We start from the raw sequence: 11,765 nt of genomic DNA, 5'->3' as shown, positions 1-11,765 counted from the left end.
GAAACCTTGTCTCCAAAAAAAAAAAAAAAAAAAAAAAAAACAGATAATAGCAAATTTGCAATGACATAGAAAAACTGGAACCTTCCACAGGGTTCTTCCATAGTGGAGGACAGTTTGGTAGTTAAACATAAACCAATGAATCAGGAATTCTGCTATGTGCTATGTGCACAATAGAATTGGAAACATGCCCACGCAAATACTTGTACACAGACATTCATAGCAGCATTACTCATTACAGCTAGTAACTGGAAGCCATCAGATGTCCTTCAGATGATCAGTAGATAAGATGTGGTATATCCATATAATAGAATATTATTAAGCCATAAAAAGGGATAAAGTACTAATGCATGCTTCGTTGGGAACAAGCTAAAAAAAAAAAAAAAATTTCAAACCAAAAGAAATCAGATATTGCCAGTCACCAATAGCATATCATCCCTCTGCTAAAATGGAAATTCCTTAAATAGTAAATCCAAAGCCAAACAAAACATGATTTGAAAGTCAAGCAGCCAGTGACTTGATCACACATGGAAACCAAGTGAGACGTTACAAAAGCAGCCTAATTGCCTGTAGCTCAGTAAACCAGTTAATTGGTTACAGTTTTTTTTTTGTGTGTGTGTGTGTGTGTGAATGTCTGCATATATGCATATGCACCATCTGTGCGTCTGGTACCCAAAGAAACCAGAAGAGGTTATCAGACCCTTGGATCAAGAGTTAGGAACAAAAAAAAAAAAAAAAAAAAAAAAAAGAGTTAGGAATAGTTGTGAGCTGACATGTGGTTGCTGGGAACTGAACTCAGGTCCTCTGCAAGAGCAGCCAGGGAGTGCTCTTAACCACCAAGCTGTCTCTCCGGCCCCAGGTTACAGGTGTTTCTGTGTTTTTTGTTGTTGTTGTTCTGTCTTTTGTTTTTTGAGACAGGGTTTCTCTGTGTAACAGCCCTGGCTATCTTGGAACTCTTTGTAGACCAGGCTGGCCTTGAACTCAGAGATCCCCCTGCCTCTGCCTCCCCAGTGCTGGGACCCTCTGTCACAGTTTTGACGCTAACTGTAGCTTAGTTCACTGGTCACAGGGCCTTTTGCAACCAGTCCGAGCTCAATTACTGTGATAACGATGTCAGTTTGGTCAGCCGGACCCCGTGTGGACGGCCACTCCAAGTCCACAGCCTATTACAAAATATGATGTAAAGAGAGACACTCATTTCAGTTGTCGGGAGTTGACTGTCAATAAATACTAAGGGATTTGTTGGAGGTGCATATACTATATAAATTCAGGGAAAGTAACCACTCTTAAATTGGGTAACTTTCTTAGTTTGTAAACTATGTTTCCTAAAGATTGTAGTCCTAGGTAGAGTTGTCTGAGGCTGGGTAAAAGATCACTTGATACCAGGAATTCAGAGGCAGCCGGGGCAACACAGTAAAATGCCATCCCTAAACTAAAACACCATAAAATCATGTAAGTCTGATCCCATTTTACATGAGCACTTCTACATGATGAAAAGGGTTTTACGTGTGTGTGAATATCTCAGCACAAGGCAGCTAATGCCTCTGTTCCAAATTGATTCCATTAGCCCAGATGGTGCCTGGAGGAGCAGAGATGATATGGGCAGCTACTAAACACCAAGTCCAGCAGTCCAGAGGCACAGCACTGAGAAGCACAAGGCCTGATGAGACAGTGAATCGCAGGAGGGCAGCTGAGCATGGATCAGCGCGTCACATGTAGCTCCTGGATGACTGACTGGCTTTTTCTTTCTTTTGTTTTTGTTTTTGTTTTTGTTTTTGAGACAGGGTTTCTCTCTGTAGCCCTGGCTGTCCTGGAGTCCCTTTGTAGACCAGGCTGGCTTCGAATTTACAGAGATCCACCTACCTCTGCCTCCCAGAGCCCTGGGATTACACCTTGACTGGCTGTCTTTGCCACACCTTCTTTCACCCCACTGTAAAACCATCTCCCTACTGTGGTGTTGACAGTTTCTCCGGGGTATTAAACTGGTAAACTTCTCAGATGATTGACACTCTGAATAAAATACAACTTAATTCAAGCTGGGGCCTAGAGAAGTAGCTCAGTTGATAGCATGCTTGCTTAGCTTGCAGGAAGCCCTGGGTTCAATCCCCAGTACTGGATAAAACTGGGAGGAGAGGGCACACACCTATAATCCCAGCATGAAGGACTGGACGGCAGGAATTCAGAAATTCAAGATCATGCTTGGCTACATAGTGAATCCAAGGCCAGCCAGGAATACACGAGAACTGACCCTGTCTCAAGAAAATAATAAATCAAAATTAAGAAAATCAGCTCCAGCCCGGTGGTGGTGACGCACGCCTTTAATCCCAGCACTTGGGAGGCAGAGACAGGCAGATCTCTGTGAGTTGGAGGCCAGCCTGGTCTACAGAGTGAGTTCCAGGATAGCCAGAACTACACAGAGAAAGCCTGTGTGGTGGGGGGAGAAAATCAATTCCTACTTCTGCCCATTGGTCTTTGAGATATTTATAGTAACAGGAAGCATGAGATCCTCTATTCTGGTTATAAATTAAAAAAAACTTTTTTTCTTCAAGACAGGGTTTCCCACTGTGTAGCCTTGACTGTCCTGGACTTGCTTTTGTAGACCAGGCTGGCCTTGAACTCACAGAGATCCACCTGTCTCTGCCTCTCTGAGTGCTGGGATTACAGGTGTGTGCCACCGTGCCTGACTAACAGTAGATTTTATTTTATTTTATTTTATTTTTTTGGTTTTTCGAGACAGGGTTTCTCTGTGTAGCCTTGGCATCCTGGACTCACTTTGTAGACCAGGCTGGCCTCGAACTCACAGTGATCCGCCTGCCTCTGCCTCCTGAGTGCTGGGATTAAAGGCGTGCGCCACCACGCCCGGCTAACAGTAGATTTTAAAAAGTTACTCGTTTTTGTGACAAGGTCTTGTCAGGTTGGCTAGGCCAGTTCTAAACTCCCAGCCTCGTGAGTAACTGAGTGTGCAGTTTCATGCCATGCTTAACTGGCTGAGAACACACATTTTTATTTTGCTTCTACCATTATTTTTTATTCTATCTATCTATCTTTATCGTGTGTGTGTGTGTGTGTGTGTGTGTGTGTGTGTGTGTGTGTGTGTGTGTGTGTGACTACAAATATGTCAGAGTCAGAGGACGATTTGGTGAGACTTCATAATATAGGGTCCTAGGGATTCAGGTCCTTGAGTTTGGCTATAGGTGCCTTTCCCTGCTGAGCCATTTAACGACACCTTTTTGTTGGTTGGTTGTTTTTTGTTTTGTTTTGTTTGTTTTTGAGACAAGGTTTCTCTGTGTTGCCCTGGCTGTCCTGGACTCACTTCATAGACCAGGCTGGCCTCGAACTCACAGCGATCCACCTGCCTCTGCCTCCCGAGTTCTGGGATTATAGGCATGCACCACCGTGCCTGGCTCGTTTGGTATTTTTGAGAAAAGATCTTACTGTGTAGCCCTGGTTGGTCTCCTCTGTGGTAGTCTGCTTCTGTCTTCTGAGTACTGGGAATCCAAGCCTGTGTCACTGTACCTGGTTTACATTTTCTCATTTATTTTAATATTGAGACAGGGTCTTGCTGTACTGTCAGGCTGGTCTCAAACTCTTGGAATGAAGTGATCCTTGAGCCTCCACTTCCAACTGCTGGGATCATAAGCATGTACTAGCCTGCCCTGCTAGAACACACAGGTTTGGGGCTGGAGAGAAGGCTCAGCAATTAAGAGCACTTGATGCTTTTGCAGAGGTCATGGGTTCAGTTCCCAGAACCCACATGGTGACTCAGAACCATTTCCAGGGTTTCAGACACTCTCTTCTGACCTCCATGGGCATCAGGCACTCATGTGGTGCCCAGACAGACAGACAGACGATAGAATACACATTCTTTTGGTCAGCACAATTGGCTTGGTGGGTAAAGGCATTTGACCATCAGCTTGAGAACTTGAATCCAACCCCTGGAACCCACATGGTGGAAGGAGAGAACTGACTCATCACAGTTGTCCCCGATCTCCACAGTCACGTGGTGGCAAGTGTATAACACTCCATACACAAAATGTGAAGATTAAAAAAAGAAAAAAAAAAGAATTTATTATGTGTATAGTACTCTGCCTGCTTGTACAGCTGCAGGACAGAAGAGGGCGTTAGATCACATTATAGATGGTTGTGAGCCACCATGTGGCTGCTGGGAATTGAACTCAGGACCTCTGGAAGAGTAGTCAGTGCTCTTAACTGCTGAGCCACCTCTCCAGCCCTGGGAAGAACATTTTTTAAAGAATGCATGTTTTAGTGGTGGTGCACACCTTTAATCTCAGCACTTGTGAGACAAACTCAGGTGGATCTCCTTGAATTTGAGGCCAGCCTGGTATACATAGCAAGCTCTAGGCTGGCCAGGGCTGCATAGTCTTTTTGTATTTTTTAATTTTTCCCTGTTTTTTTGAGACAGTGTTTCTCTGTGTGTCCCTGGTTGGCTTAGAACTCACCATGCCCTGCTGGAGGCTCTGTCTTTTTTTTTTTTTTTTTTTTTTTGGTTTTTCAAGACAGGGTGTCTCTGTGTAGCCTTGGCCATCCTGGACTCACTTTGTAGACCAGGCTGCCCTCGAACTCACAGCGATCCTCCTGCCTCTGCCTCCCGAGTGCTGGGATTAAAGGCGTGCGCCACCACGCCCGGCTTGGAGGCTCTGTCTTAAAAAAAAAAAAAAAAAGAAAAAAGAAAAAAGAATGAAAAAAAGATGGAGACCACCAGAACACTGCTCCTTCCTACAGTTCTGCCTCAACATCGTGGCACAAGTCTCATCGGGCCTATGTCTGCATCCGTCCTGAGAGGGCGCGCCTCTTCTCCAGGTGGCCCGGCAAGAGTTCCTGACCACTGTTGTCTCCTGGGACACAGTTGGTGCAGCTCCATCAGGGGCTGGCTGTTGTGGTTAAATTACAAGTATGGCCTAATAACGTGTATTATTATTATTAGGCCTATAATTAGTATTGCGGCAATATTCTCTGACCTGCTAGCAGTCAATCAAGACACAGACACCTGTTATATTTTAAAACAGCCTTAGTTAACCTGGGGCAGGGCAGATATTAATCCCCTAAACTACCTCCCCCAGCTATGGGATGCCTGCCCCAATCCCATGCCTTCTCCTCTTAATTTCTATCAAGCTACCTCCCATCCATAATCCCAGATACTTCCTAATTAGCATCATCTGGGCCAAATCCTCCATCCACGCCAGCCATGTGCCTCTCTTCCCACCTCCCTATGAGGCAGCTTCTGTCCTCTCCTAGAGTCTCTCTCTCCTTCCATGCTTCTCCCTCTATCCCCCAGCCCAGGAACCTTAGCCATGCCTATCCCATTTGTCTTGCCCAGGTGTCATGGCCTTTTATTGGTCAAATAGGTTAGGCTCTTAGGCAAGGTACAAGTGGGTCAGAGACCGCAAGCAGTAATGAGCATCAGAGTACAGCAGACCAACCTCCAACAGCTAGCACTGGAGTAGTGTTTAGCAGCTTCGTTATTGGCTATGTGTGTCTCAAGCAGCAGCTCTCCCGCGCCATTCTGGGCTCTGCCCTCTGTAAGGCCACAAGGTTCTTCTGTTTCGTGGTCATTTCCTTACTTTGTCATGTAAGGCTCCACTGGGTTACCCGATGGTCCCTGATGCTTTGACTCCATGCCACCTCTGATATTAGAATGTGATAAAGTGTACCATTAAAGGAAGGAAGAAGGAAGGAAGGAAGGAAGGAAGGACCAACCTACCATAAAGATTACAGTGTAAACACCACAAAATAAAAAGAAGGGCTGGCAAGATGGCGCATCAAGTAGGGATACTTGCTGCCAGTGTTGATGGTCTGAGTTCAAGCCCTGGGATCCACATGTTAGAAGGAGAGAACTGACTCCTACAAAATTGTCCTATGATCTTCATACGTGATTTATGACACACCAGTGCATGTACGATATGTATAAAGAAGCAAAAACTAAGAGCCAGACATAAAGTACTGTAAAGTTGTCTGCCACCTGTCTGGAATCTGTCCTAAGGTGTTGCACAGGTGCCTGGAGCCTAAGCCACTGACGAAGCTTTTACATCTATCTTTGCTAAACTCATACACTCATGCTCATGGCAGTTAATTTATGGGCATAAGAGCTTAACAACAATAGCTAATAATAGGATAGTTGTAACTATACTGTAATAAAAGTTATTTAAAACGTGGTTATTTTTATTTCTGGAATTTTCCATTTACTAATTTTGGAGCGAGGTTAATTGAGGCAGCTGAAATCTTAGCAGGGCCTTGAGTAAGGGAAGGCTACTGGTGACTCTGTGCCTATGAAGCTCTATGAAAGACAGCTCTTACCTAGAGAAGCAGGTCAGTTTTGCTGATCCTGGTGGCAGGGAGAGACTTGGAATGGGGCAAAGTGTAGTCAGTACTGTGCTGTTCCTACCATGGAGTCCTAAAGCCTTTGACTTCCTGTATGATAGAAGGGAACCGAACCACCTCCCCTCCCCCACTGCACTTAACGTTAAACATGCTCCAAAGCAGATCGACCGGTTAAATGTGATTGTGCAGAGCCAGAAGGTTCCCCAGGTGAAGAGTCAAATTCTCTTGGGATGTCTTTAGCTCTTTAAATGAGCCATTGCCTACCTCTCTGTGTAACCCAATGTCCTTATACTTACTGAGTAAATCCTTTTAGAATGTACCAGCAAGAGGCCTATCTTCCAGAAGAATGTCATCAGATCACATCTGAGGCCTAGAGCAGAGACTTCCCTGAGCTGCTGTAGGCAGTTTACCTCATTTAAAAAAAAAAAAAAAAAAAGCCAGGCGTGGTGGCGCACGCCTTTAATCCCAGCACTCGGGAGGCAGAGGCAGGCGGATCGCTGTGAGTTCGAGGCCAGCCTGGTCTACAAAGTGAGTCCAGGATGACCAAGGCTACACAGAGAAACCCTGTCTCGAAAAAACCAAAAAAAAAAAAAAAAAAAAAAAAAAAAAAAAGATTTATTTATTATGTATACAGTGCTCTGCCCACATGTATGCTTGCAGACCAGAAGAGGGCACCAGATCTCTAGATGGTTGTGAGCTACCATGTGGTTGCTGGGAATTGAACTAAGGGCCTTTGGAAGAACAGCCAGTGCCCCTAACCTCTGGGCCATCTCACCAGCCCTTTACCTCGTGTTTTTTACCCATGTATTTCAGGTCTCTTGATTTATGGGTTTTTTGTTGTTGTTGTTGTTCTGTTGCTGTAAAACTTTCAGTAAAAATTAGGTCCCTGGGCCGTAGTTACTCATTTTTGGCTCCAGAATAAACATATTCCTTTTGAGGGGAAGATATGGAGTTTTGAGTTTTGAGTCATATCTTTGGCACGTCACAGAACCCCTTTTAGCCATTCTAGAGATTGTGCTGGTGAGATGACTACTGGTGGACTCGAGACAGCTTCATCATGAGAACTAGCGACCCATGTGAGCACTCCATGTGAGCACTGCCTTGGAACTTTCTATTCTTACTCTGGGGTGCGGGGTGGAGGGGAAGGTCTTAGAGGCTGAGTTCACTCACCTATGGCCAGTGATTTAATCAGTGATTCCGTGTAATGAACCTTCCACTCCTGCTCCTCCAACCCTGCCCCCCAAATCCAATAATTATAAAATCCTAGCACATAGAACTAGGACAGTTTCCCACTCAACAACTGAGGTACAAGGAGAGTACACACACACACACACACACACACACACACACACACACACACACACGGCATGGAAGCTCCAAGCACACACCCTATTGCCCATCTCTTGCTCTATGCATGTCTTCATTTGGCTGCTCCTGAGCTATATCCTTTAGAATAAACCAGTAAATATACATAAAACACCTCTCTTGAGTTCTGGGGTGATTCTATTTAGCAAATTATGGAGCCTGCGGAAGGTTGTCAGAATCCTCAGATTTGTAGTCAGTCCAGAAGTGTGGCTGGGTTAACTGGGCATCCTGTTGGCAGCTGGCATCTGAGGGGAATGCAGTCTTATGAGACTAAGCATATGGAGGCTGGTTTGTAATTAGGCAGTGTCAGGAGAGGATTGAACTGACAGAGTGATGTCAGAAACCAACACTCACAGGCTTGGTTGGCATCGGGAGAAATGGAAACAGCATTTGGGAAATGGAAAGATTCTCTGCCATGACAATGGTAGTGGTTAAATGGGATGTGTTGTACATTTTTCAAAATCACGGAAGTTGATGTTTTCAGATCCAGATCCAGGAGTTAGCAGATGGGTCAATGGGGGAAGGTGCTTGCATGAGCCTGACAGCTGGGTTCAAATCACTGGAGCCCACATAAATGGTGGAAGGAGGGAACAGACTTCTCAAAGTTGTCTTCTGACCTCCACATATTTGCATATGCACCCCACCCCCAGGCCATGCATACAAAATGAATTTTTTTTTTTTTTTGAGACAGGGTCTCTCTGTGTTAGCTTTGGCTGTCCTGGACTTGCTTTGTAGATCAGACTGGCCTCGAACTCACGGTGATCCCCTGCCTCTGCCTCCTGAGTGCTGGGATTAAAGGCATGTGCCACCACACCTGGCAATTTTTTTTTTTTTTTGAGACAGGGTTTCTCTGTGTAGCCTTGGCTATCCTGGACTTGCTTTGTAGACCAGGCTGGCCTCGAACTCACAGCAATCTGCTTGCCTCTGTCTCGTGAGTTCTGGGACAATGAAAATACTTTTATGGTTGGGGTGACCATGACACGAGGAACTGCATTAAAGGGTTTCAGCATTAGGAAGGTGAGAACCACTGCTCTGGGACATATTCTTAATAGTGATTTATGGGGGAGGGCCCAGCCCATTGTAGGTGAGGCTGCCCCGGCCTGGTGGTTCTGGGTTCTATACAAAAGCAAACTGAGGAAGCCATGGGGAGCAGCCAGTAAGCAGCAGCCCTCCATGGCTTCTGCATCCGATCTAGCCTTCTGGATCCTGCCCATTTGAGTCCCTGTCTTGCCCTCCTTTGAATAGTGATGGGAGTTTATGTGGAAAAATAAAGCCTTTCCTCCCGAAGTTGCTTTTATCACAGTAGTAACTCTAAGATAGCACCAGGCCTGATGACAACCTCAGTTCAATCCTTGGTATGTACAAGGTGGAAAGAGAGAATTGTCTCATGAGAGGTGTCATCTTTCTCAGACATGTAAAACATGAGCACATAAATAAAAACATGATTTTTAAATATTTAATTTAAATTTTATTTTGTATGTATAGTTATTTTGTCTGCATGTATGTCTGTGTACTATGTATGGGTTTGGTGCTCATGAAGGTAAGAATTGGGTGTCAGACCACATGGTACTGTAGTTACAGTTTTGAGCTGCCATTTGAGTATTGAGATTTTAAGTAGCAGTCAATAAAGCCAGTGCTCTTATTCACTGAGGTATCTCTCCAGCTTCAAGAACATTATTTGTTTAAAAAGAAAAAATAGGAGCTGGGTGTGGTGGTACATGCCTTTAATGCCCGCACTTGGGAGGCAGAGGCAGGTGGATCGCCGTGAGTTGGAGGCCAGCCTGGTATACAAAGTGAAGTCTAGGACAGCCAAGGCTACACAGAGAAACCCTGTCTCAGAAAAAAAAAAAAAAAAAAAAGTAAAAATAGGGCTGTGATGGCGCATGCCTTTAATCCCAATACTTGGGAGGCAGAGACAGGCAGATCTCTTTGAGTATGAGGTCAGCCTGCTCTATAGAGAGTTCCAGGGTAACCAAGGCTACACAGAGAAACCCTGTTTCAGAAAAAAAAACAAAAAAGATAGAATAAAGGAAATATATATGTGTGAAATTACTTTAGGATAAGTAAGAACACTTTGTATAAAACTAGAGCATGGTGCACATGCCTATGACCCAGTGCTGTTGCAGGCAGAGACAGGAAGAGCACTGGGTCCTGCTGGCTGGCAGCCTAGTTCGAAGTTCAGTGAGGAGATCCAGTCTACAGTGTCTCCTGGGATTAGGGTGAAGAATGGTAAGGATATAATCATCTTGCTTCCACATACACAGACACATGCAAGTATAACACACATGTACAGCCCTCAAACCCACACAAACCATAACACGAAAAAGAAAGAGAAAAAAAAAAAAACCCACAATGAGAAAAGAAGGTATAAAAAGAAAGAGCTCCTAATTTAAAACTTATAATGCACTCAGGAGGTAGAGGCAGGCAGATCACTGTGAGTTCCAGGCCATCTTGATCTACAGATTGAGTCCAGGACAGCCAAGGCTAACACAGAGAAATCCTGTCTCAAAAAAAAAAAAAAAATTAGAATTGGCAGTTACTAAATTGACTCAAACATCAAACCCTGCCTGCCTCTTCGGGTGGCTGAACAGTGCTGGTTTCGTGAGTTACATAGATGATAAAAACCTGCTGATTCTTTCCCCAGTGTTCAAAACGCTGGGTCACCAAATACAACCAGAGGCGATCAAGATGTTCAAAGATCTAGCCAACCGGTAGCCACTGCAATCTTACAGGGCTTTTAGCATACTGAAGATGAAAAAAGAGTGGGTTACGGAAATATGTATTTTAAACCTGCACATGGCATCACCTTTTTTTTTTTTTCCTCGACCCTGTCGCTAGAGTATGTCTGATTTTAATGGCCAAAATCAGGAAACGGCACGGGAATATGGGAAAGGTGACTTCATGTTGCATGATTAGGAGCCTAGATAGTGTTTTGTTAGGTGAAGAGGTCTAAGGCTCCAGGGCTCTGGGCGATGACTCCGCAGGAACGGTGGCGTCTGCTGCCCACAGGGACCTTTCACCATTTCTGATGGAGGCCATGTGTCCCGTAGCGAAAGGTAGCCGGGGCTGAAACAAAGTTCCTAATTTAATGGGTTGGAAAGGCGTCTTCTCCAGATGGCCGCCGACACACCTCCCACTGAGGAACCAGGGTAAACCCACGCGAGAACCCGTGCCAAAGCCGCCCGGCCTCGGGAGCGCGCACCCGCCCGTTTGATGATGGCCCGCCTTCTTTCCTGTTACCCAATCAAAACCCACTTCCTGCCTTGCTCTTGACCAATCATCACGCTCCACGAAGAATAGCCCTAGGGGGCGTATGGGAAGGCTCTTGGAGCGATGGCCGTAACTGCCAATAGAGTCTCAGATTTTGCGTGAAGGGGCGGGACTTGGCGTTTGTTGTAGCCACTCAAGAGCGAGGGGCGGACGCGGGGCTGGGCTTCGTGCGGTGGGACTCGTTCGCGCGGCGGCGGTAGTCGAGGCCTCTTAGTTCTGCGGCACGTGACGGTCGGGCCGCCTCCGCCGCCGTGTCCACTGCAGCGCGGGGCCGGGTGTGCGAGTGGGAGAAGGTGCAGGAGCCGCTTGTAGTCCCCGTGAGGCTCGAGGTGAGACGGGAAGCGTGTGCGGGGGGCCTCAGGCCTTGGACGAGCCCGGGGCGGGAGCCTGGGAGAGCGGCGCCGCGGCGGAGGGGTCGGGCGTGGCCGGAGTCTCGACGGCCGAGGGGTCCGGCGGTCTTTGGGGGTGGCGCAGGCCCGGGCAGACGCTCAGGACAGCGAGGAGAACCGCCAGGGTGGCTCGGCTGGCCTGGGCAGCGCCGCCGGGGTCGGGAGGCGTGGCAGGTGTCCTGGGGTTTCCTTTGACCTCTGAGAAAGCTAACAATTTCCCCCTAGCTTTGCTTCTAGAGTTTTCTTAGGCCCTGTCTCGGCCCACCCGGAGGTGGACTGAGTAGCCCGGTACCTGTGTAGAAGGAGAGCCGGGCCTAGTAGGTAGCCTGAGCAGTAGGGTAGGTGAAGTGAATCGAGAGAGAGAGAAGCGTTCCAGTTCCGATAGGAGAAAATAACTTGCCCGAA

General features: G+C 46.4%; 1 protein-coding gene across 2 annotated transcripts in view; it reads left to right on the top strand.

Annotated features, from left to right (window-relative positions):
* Positions 1-11,132: 11,132 nt before the first annotated feature.
* Positions 11,133-11,765, top strand: part of Canx (calnexin) — a 30,751-nt gene continuing 30,118 nt past the window's right edge. Inside the window, exon 1 of one of the 2 annotated variants that reach the window (XM_051167419.1) lies at positions 11,133-11,300. The gene's annotated coding sequence lies outside the window, so the exon portion shown is untranslated. The remainder of the gene's footprint in view (positions 11,301-11,765) is intronic. The other variant, XM_051167420.1, reaches the window with a different exon arrangement.

Source organism: Acomys russatus, chromosome 25, assembly GCF_903995435.1.
Source record: "Acomys russatus chromosome 25, mAcoRus1.1, whole genome shotgun sequence".
Lineage (NCBI taxonomy): Eukaryota > Metazoa > Chordata > Mammalia > Rodentia > Muridae > Acomys > Acomys russatus.
Note: the sequence above shows the minus strand (reverse complement) of the source record. Positions and strands in the feature narration are given on the sequence as shown.